This window comes from Hyla sarda, unplaced genomic scaffold, assembly GCF_029499605.1.
Source record: "Hyla sarda isolate aHylSar1 unplaced genomic scaffold, aHylSar1.hap1 scaffold_803, whole genome shotgun sequence".
Lineage (NCBI taxonomy): Eukaryota > Metazoa > Chordata > Amphibia > Anura > Hylidae > Hyla > Hyla sarda.
In genome coordinates this window covers 143,393-161,470 of record NW_026610829.1, presented here as the reverse complement: position 1 = coordinate 161,470, position 18,078 = coordinate 143,393, and the positions used below count along the sequence as shown (strand labels likewise).

General features: G+C 43.5%; 11 pseudogenes; all 11 read left to right on the top strand.

Annotated features, from left to right (window-relative positions):
- The first annotated feature begins 371 nt into the window (after positions 1-371).
- On the top strand, positions 372-635 carry LOC130346821 (U2 spliceosomal RNA; annotated as a pseudogene).
- Positions 636-2,108: 1,473 nt separating this feature from the next.
- On the top strand, positions 2,109-2,372 carry LOC130346820 (U2 spliceosomal RNA; annotated as a pseudogene).
- Positions 2,373-3,848: 1,476 nt separating this feature from the next.
- Positions 3,849-4,112, top strand: LOC130346818 (U2 spliceosomal RNA; annotated as a pseudogene).
- Positions 4,113-5,594: 1,482 nt separating this feature from the next.
- On the top strand, positions 5,595-5,858 carry LOC130346817 (U2 spliceosomal RNA; annotated as a pseudogene).
- A 1,478-nt stretch (positions 5,859-7,336) lies between these two features.
- Positions 7,337-7,600, top strand: LOC130346816 (U2 spliceosomal RNA; annotated as a pseudogene).
- Positions 7,601-9,078: 1,478 nt separating this feature from the next.
- On the top strand, positions 9,079-9,342 carry LOC130346814 (U2 spliceosomal RNA; annotated as a pseudogene).
- Positions 9,343-10,811: 1,469 nt separating this feature from the next.
- On the top strand, positions 10,812-11,075 carry LOC130346813 (U2 spliceosomal RNA; annotated as a pseudogene).
- A 1,483-nt stretch (positions 11,076-12,558) lies between these two features.
- LOC130346812 (U2 spliceosomal RNA) lies at positions 12,559-12,822 on the top strand (annotated as a pseudogene).
- Positions 12,823-14,304: 1,482 nt separating this feature from the next.
- LOC130346811 (U2 spliceosomal RNA) lies at positions 14,305-14,568 on the top strand (annotated as a pseudogene).
- A 1,476-nt stretch (positions 14,569-16,044) lies between these two features.
- On the top strand, positions 16,045-16,308 carry LOC130346810 (U2 spliceosomal RNA; annotated as a pseudogene).
- A 1,470-nt stretch (positions 16,309-17,778) lies between these two features.
- Positions 17,779-18,042, top strand: LOC130346809 (U2 spliceosomal RNA; annotated as a pseudogene).
- Positions 18,043-18,078: the final 36 nt, after the last annotated feature.

Here is an 18,078-nt window from a genome sequence, read left to right as displayed (position 1 = left end):
GGGACGCAGCTACAGCCAGTGGGGTAACTAGAGACAGGCAGGCAGCTATGTGCAACAAAGGTAGGCGTGTTGTTTTCATATGCAGATCTGAAATATTGTCTTATATGCAAGAGGAGGAGTGATGGGGGTTCAGGCAAAAGCCAGGCTATGGATTGCATTGCTAAATGCTCCATCAGAGTGCAATGGTCGCCTGTCCTTTTTTTAAGTGATGATGTGGGTTTAGCCTGTGCTGTATGTATGTATGGGTGGCTGACTGCCACCCACCCAGAAAGTGTATGGGAGGCTGGTTGGCTGCCAGCCTTCCTTCCATTCCTATGAGTAATGTGAGTGCTCATGAAGGGGACATGGTTGGGTCCACCCCTTTCCCGGTTATCCCCTCTAGGCCTTTTGGCTTAGATCAAGTGTAAAAAAAGAAAGGATCTTGCGACAGATCGCATCCTGAGGCACGTTTTTTTTTGTGTGAATACTTGCACTTGGGTGACTTGTGAGCACATACTGATACATACGTTCCCTATCTGGGGACCATAAATTAAATGGATTTTTGAGAAAGGGAGCTGATTTGGAAGCTTGCTTCTGTCGCCCTATGCATTGACCCGATGTGGCAGTATCTTCGGGTAGTGAACAGTGCACCACCCCATTCCAGTGTTAAACAAGAAAGATTCTCATTTAATCCTCCGTGGGTGAGAATTTGAGTTTGAGAATTGGAGACCAAAATGATGAGTTGCACTGACTGGTTTATGAACGTCTATTCATTTAGCGTTTTAATGACCATGTTTGCACACTGATTGGTGTAAAAAAATAAAATAAAACTAAATAATAATAATCTAGCACACCTGTGCAGGTTTGACATGACATGACAGGTAGCTGTCTTGTGGGTGGTGCTGAATCCTGTTAAATGACATGAGGGTCTCATGCCTATACACAAGGGTGTGTCATTGCTGTTGCTTGACCATGCATTGGTTTCTGTGGTCAGTGAATGATAAAAACAAAATTTACCATCCATTGATGGATGGGAAATCCGCCATGAGGCATTTGTTTTTAGAAACTGCTGCTCACAACCAATGTTGCAATGGAGTGTCTCCATCTGCTGGTGGTATTGGAAAGGCATTAGTGCTATGACAGGGTCTGAAGAAGAAGAAGAAGAAGAAGAAGAAGACGGAAAAAAATATATATAAAAAGAAAAAGAGAGAGAGAGAGAGAGACTGACTTAGTGAGCGAGTGAGTGAGAGAGTGAGAGTGAGTGAGAGTGAATGAGTGAGTGAGTGATTGAGTGAGTGAGTGAGTGAGTGAGAACAAATGAGTTAAAGCAAGTGAGTGAGAGAGATCGAATGAATGAAAGTCTGAATGACAGAAAGAAAAAAGGATGAAGAAAGAAGCATGAAGAAAAAAAAATGTATATGGAGTTGCTGACATGAGTGCAATCTACAAAGCCGTTGAGGCTGATCCTCATGGGAGGATTATTGCACCAGGACCCTTAGCACTTTTAAAATGCCATTCAATGCCACGGGCTAGATGTAAACTGCAGATGACCATGTTGTGGTAGTTACCATGGATACCCAAGTGATGTGTGAGCTAACACATAGGCCCAACAGATTCCAAGAAGGCCAGAATCACCAGCGGCACCACCATCGATTGTCAGGTCACCCGGATTCAGCAAATACCAGAGTCCAAAATGATGCAGGTTTATACTGTTAATTTTCAGTTTATCGTTACAGTTGGTGTTATTCCATGTCGGAAGGGACGCAGCTACAGCCAGTGGGGTAACTAGAGACAGGCAGGCAGCTATGTGCAACAAAGGTAGGCGTGTTGTTTTCATATGCAGATCTGAAATATTGTCTTATATGCAAGAGGAGGAGTGATGGGGGTTCAGGCAAAAGCCAGGCTATGGATTGCATTGCTAAATGCTCCATCAGAGTGCAATGGTCGCCTGTCCTTTTTTTAAGTGATGATGTGGGTTTAGCCTGTGCTGTATGTATGTATGGGTGGCTGACTGCCACCCACCCAGAAAGTGTATGGGAGGCTGGTTGGCTGCCAGCCTTCCTTCCATTCCTATGAGTAATGTGAGTGCTCATGAAGGGGACATGGTTGGGTCCACCCCTTTCCCGGTTATCCCCTCTAGGCCTTTTGGCTTAGATCAAGTGTAAAAAAAGAAAGGATCTTGCGACAGATCGCATCCTGAGGCACGTTTTTTTTTGTGTGAATACTTGCACTTGGGTGACTTGTGAGCACATACTGATACATACGTTCCCTATCTGGGGACCATAAATTAAATGGATTTTTGAGAAAGGGAGCTGATTTGGAAGCTTGCTTCTGTCGCCCTATGCATTGACCCGATGTGGCAGTATCTTCGGGTAGTGAACAGTGCACCACCCCATTCCAGTGTTAAACAAGAAAGATTCTCATTTAATCCTCCGTGGGTGAGAATTTGAGTTTGAGAATTGGAGACCAAAATGATGAGTTGCACTGACTGGTTTATGAACGTCTATTCATTTAGCGTTTTAATGACCATGTTTGCACACTGATTGGTGTAAAAAAATAAAATAAAACTAAATAATAATAATCTAGCACACCTGTGCAGGTTTGACATGACATGACAGGTAGCTGTCTTGTGGGTGGTGCTGAATCCTGTTAAATGACATGAGGGTCTCATGCCTATACACAAGGGTGTGTCATTGCTGTTGCTTGACCATGCATTGGTTTCTGTGGTCAGTGAATGATAAAAACAAAATTTACCATCCATTGATGGATGGGAAATCCGCCATGAGGCATTTGTTTTTAGAAACTGCTGCTCACAACCAATGTTGCAATGGAGTGTCTCCATCTGCTGGTGGTATTGGAAAGGCATTAGTGCTATGACAGGGTCTGAAGAAGAAGAAGAAGAAGAAGAAGAAGAAGACGGAAAAAAATATATATAAAAAGAAAAAGAGAGAGAGGGAGAGAGACTGACTTAGTGAGCGAGTGAGTGAGAGAGTGAGAGTGAGTGAGAGTGAATGAGTGAGTGAGTGATTGAGTGAGTGAGTGAGTGAGTGAGAACAAATGAGTTAAAGCAAGTGAGTGAGAGAGATCGAATGAATGAAAGTCTGAATGACAGAAAGAAAAAAGGATGAAGAAAGAAGCATGAAGAAAAAAAAATGTATATGGAGTTGCTGACATGAGTGCAATCTACAAAGCCGTTGAGGCTGATCCTCATGGGAGGATTATTGCACCAGGACCCTTAGCACTTTTAAAATGCCATTCAATGCCACGGGCTAGATGTAAACTGCAGATGACCATGTTGTGGTAGTTACCATGGATACCCAAGTGATGTGTGAGCTAACACATAGGCCCAACAGATTCCAAGAAGGCCAGAATCACCAGCGGCACCACCATCGATTGTCAGGTCACCCGGATTCAGCAAATACCAGAGTCCAAAATGATGCAGGTTTATACTGTTAATTTTCAGTTTATCGTTACAGTTGGTGTTATTCCATGTCGGAAGGGACGCAGCTACAGCCAGTGGGGTAACTAGAGACAGGCAGGCAGCTATGTGCAACAAAGGTAGGCGTGTTGTTTTCATATGCAGATCTGAAATATTGTCTTATATGCAAGAGGAGGAGTGATGGGGGTTCAGGCAAAAGCCAGGCTATGGATTGCATTGCTAAATGCTCCATCAGAGTGCAATGGTCGCCTGTCCTTTTTTTAAGTGATGATGTGGGTTTAGCCTGTGCTGTATGTATGTATGGGTGGCTGACTGCCACCCACCCAGAAAGTGTATGGGAGGCTGGTTGGCTGCCAGCCTTCCTTCCATTCCTATGAGTAATGTGAGTGCTCATGAAGGGGACATGGTTGGGTCCACCCCTTTCCCGGTTATCCCCTCTAGGCCTTTTGGCTTAGATCAAGTGTAAAAAAAGAAAGGATCTTGCGACAGATCGCATCCTGAGGCACGTTTTTTTTTGTGTGAATACTTGCACTTGGGTGACTTGTGAGCACATACTGATACATACGTTCCCTATCTGGGGACCATAAATTAAATGGATTTTTGAGAAAGGGAGCTGATTTGGAAGCTTGCTTCTGTCGCCCTATGCATTGACCCGATGTGGCAGTATCTTCGGGTAGTGAACAGTGCACCACCCCATTCCAGTGTTAAACAAGAAAGATTCTCATTTAATCCTCCGTGGGTGAGAATTTGAGTTTGAGAATTGGAGACCAAAATGATGAGTTGCACTGACTGGTTTATGAACGTCTATTCATTTAGCGTTTTAATGACCATGTTTGCACACTGATTGGTGTAAAAAAATAAAATAAAACTAAATAATAATAATCTAGCACACCTGTGCAGGTTTGACATGACATGACAGGTAGCTGTCTTGTGGGTGGTGCTGAATCCTGTTAAATGACATGAGGGTCTCATGCCTATACACAAGGGTGTGTCATTGCTGTTGCTTGACCATGCATTGGTTTCTGTGGTCAGTGAATGATAAAAACAAAATTTACCATCCATTGATGGATGGGAAATCCGCCATGAGGCATTTGTTTTTAGAAACTGCTGCTCACAACCAATGTTGCAATGGAGTGTCTCCATCTGCTGGTGGTATTGGAAAGGCATTAGTGCTATGACAGGGTCTGAAGAAGAAGAAGAAGAAGAAGAAGAAGAAGAAGAAGACGGAAAAAAATATATATAAAAAGAAAAAGAGAGAGAGAGAGAGAGACTGACTTAGTGAGCGAGTGAGTGAGAGAGTGAGAGTGAGTGAGAGTGAATGAGTGAGTGAGTGATTGAGTGAGTGAGTGAGTGAGTGAGAACAAATGAGTTAAAGCAAGTGAGTGAGAGAGATCGAATGAATGAAAGTCTGAATGACAGAAAGAAAAAAGGATGAAGAAAGAAGCATGAAGAAAAAAAAATGTATATGGAGTTGCTGACATGAGTGCAATCTACAAAGCCGTTGAGGCTGATCCTCATGGGAGGATTATTGCACCAGGACCCTTAGCACTTTTAAAATGCCATTCAATGCCACGGGCTAGATGTAAACTGCAGATGACCATGTTGTGGTAGTTACCATGGATACCCAAGTGATGTGTGAGCTAACACATAGGCCCAACAGATTCCAAGAAGGCCAGAATCACCAGCGGCACCACCATCGATTGTCAGGTCACCCGGATTCAGCAAATACCAGAGTCCAAAATGATGCAGGTTTATACTGTTAATTTTCAGTTTATCGTTACAGTTGGTGTTATTCCATGTCGGAAGGGACGCAGCTACAGCCAGTGGGGTAACTAGAGACAGGCAGGCAGCTATGTGCAACAAAGGTAGGCGTGTTGTTTTCATATGCAGATCTGAAATATTGTCTTATATGCAAGAGGAGGAGTGATGGGGGTTCAGGCAAAAGCCAGGCTATGGATTGCATTGCTAAATGCTCCATCAGAGTGCAATGGTCGCCTGTCCTTTTTTTAAGTGATGATGTGGGTTTAGCCTGTGCTGTATGTATGTATGGGTGGCTGACTGCCACCCACCCAGAAAGTGTATGGGAGGCTGGTTGGCTGCCAGCCTTCCTTCCATTCCTATGAGTAATGTGAGTGCTCATGAAGGGGACATGGTTGGGTCCACCCCTTTCCCGGTTATCCCCTCTAGGCCTTTTGGCTTAGATCAAGTGTAAAAAAAGAAAGGATCTTGCGACAGATCGCATCCTGAGGCACGTTTTTTTTTGTGTGAATACTTGCACTTGGGTGACTTGTGAGCACATACTGATACATACGTTCCCTATCTGGGGACCATAAATTAAATGGATTTTTGAGAAAGGGAGCTGATTTGGAAGCTTGCTTCTGTCGCCCTATGCATTGACCCGATGTGGCAGTATCTTCGGGTAGTGAACAGTGCACCACCCCATTCCAGTGTTAAACAAGAAAGATTCTCATTTAATCCTCCGTGGGTGAGGTGAGAATTTGAGTTTGAGAATTGGAGACCAAAATGATGAGTTGCACTGACTGGTTTATGAACGTCTATTCATTTAGCGTTTTAATGACCATGTTTGCACACTGATTGGTGTAAAAAAATAAAATAAAACTAAATAATAATAATCTAGCACACCTGTGCAGGTTTGACATGACATGACAGGTAGCTGTCTTGTGGGTGGTGCTGAATCCTGTTAAATGACATGAGGGTCTCATGCCTATACACAAGGGTGTGTCATTGCTGTTGCTTGACCATGCATTGGTTTCTGTGGTCAGTGAATGATAAAAACAAAATTTACCATCCATTGATGGATGGGAAATCCGCCATGAGGCATTTGTTTTTAGAAACTGCTGCTCACAACCAATGTTGCAATGGAGTGTCTCCATCTGCTGGTGGTATTGGAAAGGCATTAGTGCTATGACAGGGTCTGAAGAAGAAGAAGAAGAAGAAGAAGAAGACGGAAAAAAATATATATAAAAAGAAAAAGAGAGAGAGAGAGAGAGACTGACTTAGTGAGCGAGTGAGTGAGAGAGTGAGAGTGAGTGAGAGTGAATGAGTGAGTGAGTGATTGAGTGAGTGAGTGAGTGAGTGAGAACAAATGAGTTAAAGCAAGTGAGTGAGAGAGATCGAATGAATGAAAGTCTGAATGACAGAAAGAAAAAAGGATGAAGAAAGAAGCATGAAGAAAAAAAAATGTATATGGAGTTGCTGACATGAGTGCAATCTACAAAGCCGTTGAGGCTGATCCTCATGGGAGGATTATTGCACCAGGACCCTTAGCACTTTTAAAATGCCATTCAATGCCACGGGCTAGATGTAAACTGCAGATGACCATGTTGTGGTAGTTACCATGGATACCCAAGTGATGTGTGAGCTAACACATAGGCCCAACAGATTCCAAGAAGGCCAGAATCACCAGCGGCACCACCATCGATTGTCAGGTCACCCGGATTCAGCAAATACCAGAGTCCAAAATGATGCAGGTTTATACTGTTAATTTTCAGTTTATCGTTACAGTTGGTGTTATTCCATGTCGGAAGGGACGCAGCTACAGCCAGTGGGGTAACTAGAGACAGGCAGGCAGCTATGTGCAACAAAGGTAGGCGTGTTGTTTTCATATGCAGATCTGAAATATTGTCTTATATGCAAGAGGAGGAGTGATGGGGGTTCAGGCAAAAGCCAGGCTATGGATTGCATTGCTAAATGCTCCATCAGAGTGCAATGGTCGCCTGTCCTTTTTTTAAGTGATGATGTGGGTTTAGCCTGTGCTGTATGTATGTATGGGTGGCTGACTGCCACCCACCCAGAAAGTGTATGGGAGGCTGGTTGGCTGCCAGCCTTCCTTCCATTCCTATGAGTAATGTGAGTGCTCATGAAGGGGACATGGTTGGGTCCACCCCTTTCCCGGTTATCCCCTCTAGGCCTTTTGGCTTAGATCAAGTGTAAAAAAAGAAAGGATCTTGCGACAGATCGCATCCTGAGGCACGTTTTTTTTTGTGTGAATACTTGCACTTGGGTGACTTGTGAGCACATACTGATACATACGTTCCCTATCTGGGGACCATAAATTAAATGGATTTTTGAGAAAGGGAGCTGATTTGGAAGCTTGCTTCTGTCGCCCTATGCATTGACCCGATGTGGCAGTATCTTCGGGTAGTGAACAGTGCACCACCCCATTCCAGTGTTAAACAAGAAAGATTCTCATTTAATCCTCCGTGGGTGAGAATTTGAGTTTGAGAATTGGAGACCAAAATGATGAGTTGCACTGACTGGTTTATGAACGTCTATTCATTTAGCGTTTTAATGACCATGTTTGCACACTGATTGGTGTAAAAAAATAAAATAAAACTAAATAATAATAATCTAGCACACCTGTGCAGGTTTGACATGACATGACAGGTAGCTGTCTTGTGGGTGGTGCTGAATCCTGTTAAATGACATGAGGGTCTCATGCCTATACACAAGGGTGTGTCATTGCTGTTGCTTGACCATGCATTGGTTTCTGTGGTCAGTGAATGATAAAAACAAAATTTACCATCCATTGATGGATGGGAAATCCGCCATGAGGCATTTGTTTTTAGAAACTGCTGCTCACAACCAATGTTGCAATGGAGTGTCTCCATCTGCTGGTGGTATTGGAAAGGCATTAGTGCTATGACAGGGTCTGAAGAAGAAGAAGAAGAAGAAGAAGAAGAAGAAGCGGAAAAAAATATATATAAAAAGAAAAAGAGAGAGAGAGAGAGAGACTGACTTAGTGAGCGAGTGAGTGAGAGAGTGAGAGTGAGTGAGAGTGAATGAGTGAGTGAGTGATTGAGTGAGTGAGTGAGTGAGTGAGAACAAATGAGTTAAAGCAAGTGAGTGAGAGAGATCGAATGAATGAAAGTCTGAATGACAGAAAGAAAAAAGGATGAAGAAAGAAGCATGAAGAAAAAAAAATGTATATGGAGTTGCTGACATGAGTGCAATCTACAAAGCCGTTGAGGCTGATCCTCATGGGAGGATTATTGCACCAGGACCCTTAGCACTTTTAAAATGCCATTCAATGCCACGGGCTAGATGTAAACTGCAGATGACCATGTTGTGGTAGTTACCATGGATACCCAAGTGATGTGTGAGCTAACACATAGGCCCAACAGATTCCAAGAAGGCCAGAATCACCAGCGGCACCACCATCGATTGTCAGGTCACCCGGATTCAGCAAATACCAGAGTCCAAAATGATGCAGGTTTATACTGTTAATTTTCAGTTTATCGTTACAGTTGGTGTTATTCCATGTCGGAAGGGACGCAGCTACAGCCAGTGGGGTAACTAGAGACAGGCAGGCAGCTATGTGCAACAAAGGTAGGCGTGTTGTTTTCATATGCAGATCTGAAATATTGTCTTATATGCAAGAGGAGGAGTGATGGGGGTTCAGGCAAAAGCCAGGCTATGGATTGCATTGCTAAATGCTCCATCAGAGTGCAATGGTCGCCTGTCCTTTTTTTAAGTGATGATGTGGGTTTAGCCTGTGCTGTATGTATGTATGGGTGGCTGACTGCCACCCACCCAGAAAGTGTATGGGAGGCTGGTTGGCTGCCAGCCTTCCTTCCATTCCTATGAGTAATGTGAGTGCTCATGAAGGGGACATGGTTGGGTCCACCCCTTTCCCGGTTATCCCCTCTAGGCCTTTTGGCTTAGATCAAGTGTAAAAAAAGAAAGGATCTTGCGACAGATCGCATCCTGAGGCACGTTTTTTTTTGTGTGAATACTTGCACTTGGGTGACTTGTGAGCACATACTGATACATACGTTCCCTATCTGGGGACCATAAATTAAATGGATTTTTGAGAAAGGGAGCTGATTTGGAAGCTTGCTTCTGTCGCCCTATGCATTGACCCGATGTGGCAGTATCTTCGGGTAGTGAACAGTGCACCACCCCATTCCAGTGTTAAACAAGAAAGATTCTCATTTAATCCTCCGTGGGTGAGAATTTGAGTTTGAGAATTGGAGACCAAAATGATGAGTTGCACTGACTGGTTTATGAACGTCTATTCATTTAGCGTTTTAATGACCATGTTTGCACACTGATTGGTGTAAAAAAATAAAATAAAACTAAATAATAATAATCTAGCACACCTGTGCAGGTTTGACATGACATGACAGGTAGCTGTCTTGTGGGTGGTGCTGAATCCTGTTAAATGACATGAGGGTCTCATGCCTATACACAAGGGTGTGTCATTGCTGTTGCTTGACCATGCATTGGTTTCTGTGGTCAGTGAATGATAAAAACAAAATTTACCATCCATTGATGGATGGGAAATCCGCCATGAGGCATTTGTTTTTAGAAACTGCTGCTCACAACCAATGTTGCAATGGAGTGTCTCCATCTGCTGGTGGTATTGGAAAGGCATTAGTGCTATGACAGGGTCTGAAGAAGAAGAAGAAGAAGAAGAAGAAGAAGACGGAAAAAAATATATATAAAAAGAAAAAGAGAGAGAGAGAGAGAGACTGACTTAGTGAGCGAGTGAGTGAGAGAGTGAGAGTGAGTGAGAGTGAATGAGTGAGTGAGTGATGATGAGTGAGTGAGTGAGTGAGTGAGAACAAATGAGTTAAAGCAAGTGAGTGAGAGAGATCGAATGAATGAAAGTCTGAATGACAGAAAGAAAAAAGGATGAAGAAAGAAGCATGAAGAAAAAAAAATGTATATGGAGTTGCTGACATGAGTGCAATCTACAAAGCCGTTGAGGCTGATCCTCATGGGAGGATTATTGCACCAGGACCCTTAGCACTTTTAAAATGCCATTCAATGCCACGGGCTAGATGTAAACTGCAGATGTGGTAGTTACCATGGATACCCAAGTGATGTGTGAGCTAACACATAGGCCCAACAGATTCCAAGAAGGCCAGAATCACCAGCGGCACCACCATCGATTGTCAGGTCACCCGGATTCAGCAAATACCAGAGTCCAAAATGATGCAGGTTTATACTGTTAATTTTCAGTTTATCGTTACAGTTGGTGTTATTCCATGTCGGAAGGGACGCAGCTACAGCCAGTGGGGTAACTAGAGACAGGCAGGCAGCTATGTGCAACAAAGGTAGGCGTGTTGTTTTCATATGCAGATCTGAAATATTGTCTTATATGCAAGAGGAGGAGTGATGGGGGTTCAGGCAAAAGCCAGGCTATGGATTGCATTGCTAAATGCTCCATCAGAGTGCAATGGTCGCCTGTCCTTTTTTTAAGTGATGATGTGGGTTTAGCCTGTGCTGTATGTATGTATGGGTGGCTGACTGCCACCCACCCAGAAAGTGTATGGGAGGCTGGTTGGCTGCCAGCCTTCCTTCCATTCCTATGAGTAATGTGAGTGCTCATGAAGGGGACATGGTTGGGTCCACCCCTTTCCCAGTTATCCCCTCTAGGCCTTTTGGCTTAGATCAAGTGTAAAAAAAGAAAGGATCTTGCGACAGATCGCATCCTGAGGCACGTTTTTTTTTGTGTGAATACTTGCACTTGGGTGACTTGTGAGCACATACTGATACATACGTTCCCTATCTGGGGACCATAAATTAAATGGATTTTTGAGAAAGGGAGCTGATTTGGAAGCTTGCTTCTGTCGCCCTATGCATTGACCCGATGTGGCAGTATCTTCGGGTAGTGAACAGTGCACCACCCCATTCCAGTGTTAAACAAGAAAGATTCTCATTTAATCCTCCGTGGGTGAGAATTTGAGTTTGAGAATTGGAGACCAAAATGATGAGTTGCACTGACTGGTTTATGAACGTCTATTCATTTAGCGTTTTAATGACCATGTTTGCACACTGATTGGTGTAAAAAAATAAAATAAAACTAAATAATAATAATCTAGCACACCTGTGCAGGTTTGACATGACATGACAGGTAGCTGTCTTGTGGGTGGTGCTGAATCCTGTTAAATGACATGAGGGTCTCATGCCTATACACAAGGGTGTGTCATTGCTGTTGCTTGACCATGCATTGGTTTCTGTGGTCAGTGAATGATAAAAACAAAATTTACCATCCATTGATGGATGGGAAATCCGCCATGAGGCATTTGTTTTTAGAAACTGCTGCTCACAACCAATGTTGCAATGGAGTGTCTCCATCTGCTGGTGGTATTGGAAAGGCATTAGTGCTATGACAGGGTCTGAAGAAGAAGAAGAAGAAGAAGAAGAAGAAGAAGACGGAAAAAAATATATATAAAAAGAAAAAGAGAGAGAGAGAGAGAGACTGACTTAGTGAGCGAGTGAGTGAGAGAGTGAGAGTGAGTGAGAGTGAATGAGTGAGTGAGTGATTGAGTGAGTGAGTGAGTGAGTGAGTGAGAACAAATGAGTTAAAGCAAGTGAGTGAGAGAGATCGAATGAATGAAAGTCTGAATGACAGAAAGAAAAAAGGATGAAGAAAGAAGCATGAAGAAAAAAAAATGTATATGGAGTTGCTGACATGAGTGCAATCTACAAAGCCGTTGAGGCTGATCCTCATGGGAGGATTATTGCACCAGGACCCTTAGCACTTTTAAAATGCCATTCAATGCCACGGGCTAGATGTAAACTGCAGATGACCATGTTGTGGTAGTTACCATGGATACCCAAGTGATGTGTGAGCTAACACATAGGCCCAACAGATTCCAAGAAGGCCAGAATCACCAGCGGCACCACCATCGATTGTCAGGTCACCCGGATTCAGCAAATACCAGAGTCCAAAATGATGCAGGTTTATACTGTTAATTTTCAGTTTATCGTTACAGTTGGTGTTATTCCATGTCGGAAGGGACGCAGCTACAGCCAGTGGGGTAACTAGAGACAGGCAGGCAGCTATGTGCAACAAAGGTAGGCGTGTTGTTTTCATATGCAGATCTGAAATATTGTCTTATATGCAAGAGGAGGAGTGATGGGGGTTCAGGCAAAAGCCAGGCTATGGATTGCATTGCTAAATGCTCCATCAGAGTGCAATGGTCGCCTGTCCTTTTTTTAAGTGATGATGTGGGTTTAGCCTGTGCTGTATGTATGTATGGGTGGCTGACTGCCACCCACCCAGAAAGTGTATGGGAGGCTGGTTGGCTGCCAGCCTTCCTTCCATTCCTATGAGTAATGTGAGTGCTCATGAAGGGGACATGGTTGGGTCCACCCCTTTCCCGGTTATCCCCTCTAGGCCTTTTGGCTTAGATCAAGTGTAAAAAAAGAAAGGATCTTGCGACAGATCGCATCCTGAGGCACGTTTTTTTTTGTGTGAATACTTGCACTTGGGTGACTTGTGAGCACATACTGATACATACGTTCCCTATCTGGGGACCATAAATTAAATGGATTTTTGAGAAAGGGAGCTGATTTGGAAGCTTGCTTCTGTCGCCCTATGCATTGACCCGATGTGGCAGTATCTTCGGGTAGTGAACAGTGCACCACCCCATTCCAGTGTTAAACAAGAAAGATTCTCATTTAATCCTCCGTGGGTGAGAATTTGAGTTTGAGAATTGGAGACCAAAATGATGAGTTGCACTGACTGGTTTATGAACGTCTATTCATTTAGCGTTTTAATGACCATGTTTGCACACTGATTGGTGTAAAAAAATAAAATAAAACTAAATAATAATAATCTAGCACACCTGTGCAGGTTTGACATGACATGACAGGTAGCTGTCTTGTGGGTGGTGCTGAATCCTGTTAAATGACATGAGGGTCTCATGCCTATACACAAGGGTGTGTCATTGCTGTTGCTTGACCATGCATTGGTTTCTGTGGTCAGTGAATGATAAAAACAAAATTTACCATCCATTGATGGATGGGAAATCCGCCATGAGGCATTTGTTTTTAGAAACTGCTGCTCACAACCAATGTTGCAATGGAGTGTCTCCATCTGCTGGTGGTATTGGAAAGGCATTAGTGCTATGACAGGGTCTGAAGAAGAAGAAGAAGAAGAAGAAGAAGAAGAAGAAGACGGAAAAAAATATATATAAAAAGAAAAAGAGAGAGAGAGAGAGAGACTGACTTAGTGAGCGAGTGAGTGAGAGAGTGAGAGTGAGTGAGAGTGAATGAGTGAGTGAGTGATTGAGTGAGTGAGTGAGTGAGTGAGAACAAATGAGTTAAAGCAAGTGAGTGAGAGAGATCGAATGAATGAAAGTCTGAATGACAGAAAGAAAAAAGGATGAAGAAAGAAGCATGAAGAAAAAAAAATGTATATGGAGTTGCTGACATGAGTGCAATCTACAAAGCCGTTGAGGCTGATCCTCATGGGAGGATTATTGCACCAGGACCCTTAGCACTTTTAAAATGCCATTCAATGCCACGGGCTAGATGTAAACTGCAGATGACCATGTTGTGGTAGTTACCATGGATACCCAAGTGATGTGTGAGCTAACACATAGGCCCAACAGATTCCAAGAAGGCCAGAATCACCAGCGGCACCACCATCGATTGTCAGGTCACCCGGATTCAGCAAATACCAGAGTCCAAAATGATGCAGGTTTATACTGTTAATTTTCAGTTTATCGTTACAGTTGGTGTTATTCCATGTCGGAAGGGACGCAGCTACAGCCAGTGGGGTAACTAGAGACAGGCAGGCAGCTATGTGCAACAAAGGTAGGCGTGTTGTTTTCATATGCAGATCTGAAATATTGTCTTATATGCAAGAGGAGGAGTGATGGGGGTTCAGGCAAAAGCCAGGCTATGGATTGCATTGCTAAATGCTCCATCAGAGTGCAATGGTCGCCTGTCCTTTTTTTAAGTGATGATGTGGGTTTAGCCTGTGCTGTATGTATGTATGGGTGGCTGACTGCCACCCACCCAGAAAGTGTATGGGAGGCTGGTTGGCTGCCAGCCTTCCTTCCATTCCTATGAGTAATGTGAGTGCTCATGAAGGGGACATGGTTGGGTCCACCCCTTTCCCGGTTATCCCCTCTAGGCCTTTTGGCTTAGATCAAGTGTAAAAAAAGAAAGGATCTTGCGACAGATCGCATCCTGAGGCACGTTTTTTTTTGTGTGAATACTTGCACTTGGGTGACTTGTGAGCACATACTGATACATACGTTCCCTATCTGGGGACCATAAATTAAATGGATTTTTGAGAAAGGGAGCTGATTTGGAAGCTTGCTTCTGTCGCCCTATGCATTGACCCGATGTGGCAGTATCTTCGGGTAGTGAACAGTGCACCACCCCATTCCAGTGTTAAACAAGAAAGATTCTCATTTAATCCTCCGTGGGTGAGAATTTGAGTTTGAGAATTGGAGACCAAAATGATGAGTTGCACTGACTGGTTTATGAACGTCTATTCATTTAGCGTTTTAATGACCATGTTTGCACACTGATTGGTGTAAAAAAATAAAATAAAACTAAATAATAATAATCTAGCACACCTGTGCAGGTTTGACATGACATGACAGGTAGCTGTCTTGTGGGTGGTGCTGAATCCTGTTAAATGACATGAGGGTCTCATGCCTATACACAAGGGTGTGTCATTGCTGTTGCTTGACCATGCATTGGTTTCTGTGGTCAGTGAATGATAAAAACAAAATTTACCATCCATTGATGGATGGGAAATCCGCCATGAGGCATTTGTTTTTAGAAACTGCTGCTCACAACCAATGTTGCAATGGAGTGTCTCCATCTGCTGGTGGTATTGGAAAGGCATTAGTGCTATGACAGGGTCTGAAGAAGAAGAAGAAGAAGAAGAAGAAGAAGACGGAAAAAAATATATATAAAAAGAAAAAGAGAGAGAGAGAGAGAGACTGACTTAGTGAGCGAGTGAGTGAGAGAGTGAGAGTGAGTGAGAGTGAATGAGTGAGTGAGTGATTGAGTGAGTGAGTGAGTGAGTGAGAACAAATGAGTTAAAGCAAGTGAGTGAGAGAGATCGAATGAATGAAAGTCTGAATGACAGAAAGAAAAAAGGATGAAGAAAGAAGCATGAAGAAAAAAAAATGTATATGGAGTTGCTGACATGAGTGCAATCTACAAAGCCGTTGAGGCTGATCCTCATGGGAGGATTATTGCACCAGGACCCTTAGCACTTTTAAAATGCCATTCAATGCCACGGGCTAGATGTAAACTGCAGATGACCATGTTGTGGTAGTTACCATGGATACCCAAGTGATGTGTGAGCTAACACATAGGCCCAACAGATTCCAAGAAGGCCAGAATCACCAGCGGCACCACCATCGATTGTCAGGTCACCCGGATTCAGCAAATACCAGAGTCCAAAATGATGCAGGTTTATACTGTTAATTTTCAGTTTATCGTTACAGTTGGTGTTATTCCATGTCGGAAGGGACGCAGCTACAGCCAGTGGGGTAACTAGAGACAGGCAGGCAGCTATGTGCAACAAAGGTAGGCGTGTTGTTTTCATATGCAGATCTGAAATATTGTCTTATATGCAAGAGGAGGAGTGATGGGGGTTCAGGCAAAAGCCAGGCTATGGATTGCATTGCTAAATGCTCCATCAGAGTGCAATGGTCGCCTGTCCTTTTTTTAAGTGATGATGTGGGTTTAGCCTGTGCTGTATGTATGTATGGGTGGCTGACTGCCACCCACCCAGAAAGTGTATGGGAGGCTGGTTGGCTGCCAGCCTTCCTTCCATTCCTATGAGTAATGTGAGTGCTCATGAAGGGGACATGGTTGGGTCCACCCCTTTCCCGGTTATCCCCTCTAGGCCTTTTGGCTTAGATCAAGTGTAAAAAAAGAAAGGATCTTGCGACAGATCGCATCCTGAGGCACGTTTTTTTTTGTGTGAATACTTGCACTTGGGTGACTTGTGAGCACATACTGATACATACGTTCCCTATCTGGGGACCATAAATTAAATGGATTTTTGAGAAAGGGAGCTGATTTGGAAGCTTGCTTCTGTCGCCCTATGCATTGACCCGATGTGGCAGTATCTTCGGGTAGTGAACAGTGCACCACCCCATTCCAGTGTTAAACAAGAAAGATTCTCATTTAATCCTCCGTGGGTGAGAATTTGAGTTTGAGAATTGGAGACCAAAATGATGAGTTGCACTGACTGGTTTATGAACGTCTATTCATTTAGCGTTTTAATGACCATGTTTGCACACTGATTGGTGTAAAAAAATAAAATAAAACTAAATAATAATAATCTAGCACACCTGTGCAGGTTTGACATGACATGACAGGTAGCTGTCTTGTGGGTGGTGCTGAATCCTGTTAAATGACATGAGGGTCTCATGCCTATACACAAGGGTGTGTCATTGCTGTTGCTTGACCATGCATTGGTTTCTGTGGTCAGTGAATGATAAAAACAAAATTTACCATCCATTGATGGATGGGAAATCCGCCATGAGGCATTTGTTTTTAGAAACTGCTGCTCACAACCAATGTTGCAATGGAGTGTCTCCATCTGCTGGTGGTATTGGAAAGGCATTAGTGCTATGACAGGGTCTGAAGAAGAAGAAGAAGAAGAAGAAGACGGAAAAAAATATATATAAAAAGAAAAAGAGAGAGAGAGAGAGAGACTGACTTAGTGAGCGAGTGAGTGAGAGAGTGAGAGTGAGTGAGAGTGAATGAGTGAGTGAGTGATTGAGTGAGTGAGTGAGTGAGTGAGAACAAATGAGTTAAAGCAAGTGAGTGAGAGAGATCGAATGAATGAAAGTCTGAATGACAGAAAGAAAAAAGGATGAAGAAAGAAGCATGAAGAAAAAAAAATGTATATGGAGTTGCTGACATGAGTGCAATCTACAAAGCCGTTGAGGCTGATCCTCATGGGAGGATTATTGCACCAGGACCCTTAGCACTTTTAAAATGCCATTCAATGCCACGGGCTAGATGTAAACTGCAGATGACCATGTTGTGGTAGTTACCATGGATACCCAAGTGATGTGTGAGCTAACACATAGGCCCAACAGATTCCAAGAAGGCCAGAATCACCAGCGGCACCACCATCGATTGTCAGGTCACCCGGATTCAGCAAATACCAGAGTCCAAAATGATGCAGGTTTATACTGTTAATTTTCAGTTTATCGTTACAGTTGGTGTTATTCCATGTCGGAAGGGACGCAGCTACAGCCAGTGGGGTAACTAGAGACAGGCAGGCAGCTATGTGCAACAAAGGTAGGCGTGTTGTTTTCATATGCAGATCTGAAATATTGTCTTATATGCAAGAGGAGGAGTGATGGGGGTTCAGGCAAAAGCCAGGCTATGGATTGCATTGCTAAATGCTCCATCAGAGTGCAATGGTCGCCTGTCCTTTTTTTAAGTGATGATGTGGGTTTAGCCTGTGCTGTATGTATGTATGGGTGGCTGACTGCCACCCACCCAGAAAGTGTATGGGAGGCTGGTTGGCTGCCAGCCTTCCTTCCATTCCTATGAGTAATGTGAGTGCTCATGAAGGGGACATGGTTGGGTCCACCCCTTTCCCGGTTATCCCCTCTAGGCCTTTTGGCTTAGATCAAGTGTAAAAAAAGAAAGGATCTTGCGACAGATCGCATCCTGAGGCACGTTTTTTTTTGTGTGAATACTTGCACTTGGGTGACTTGTGAGCACATACTGATACATACGTTCCCTATCTGGGGACCATAAATTAAATGGATTTTTGAGAAAGGGAGCTGATTTGGAAGCTTGCTTCTGTCGCCCTATGCATTGACCCGATGTGGCAGTATCTTCGGGTAGTGAACAGTGCACCACCCCATTCCAGTGTTAAACAAGAAAGATTCTCATTTAAT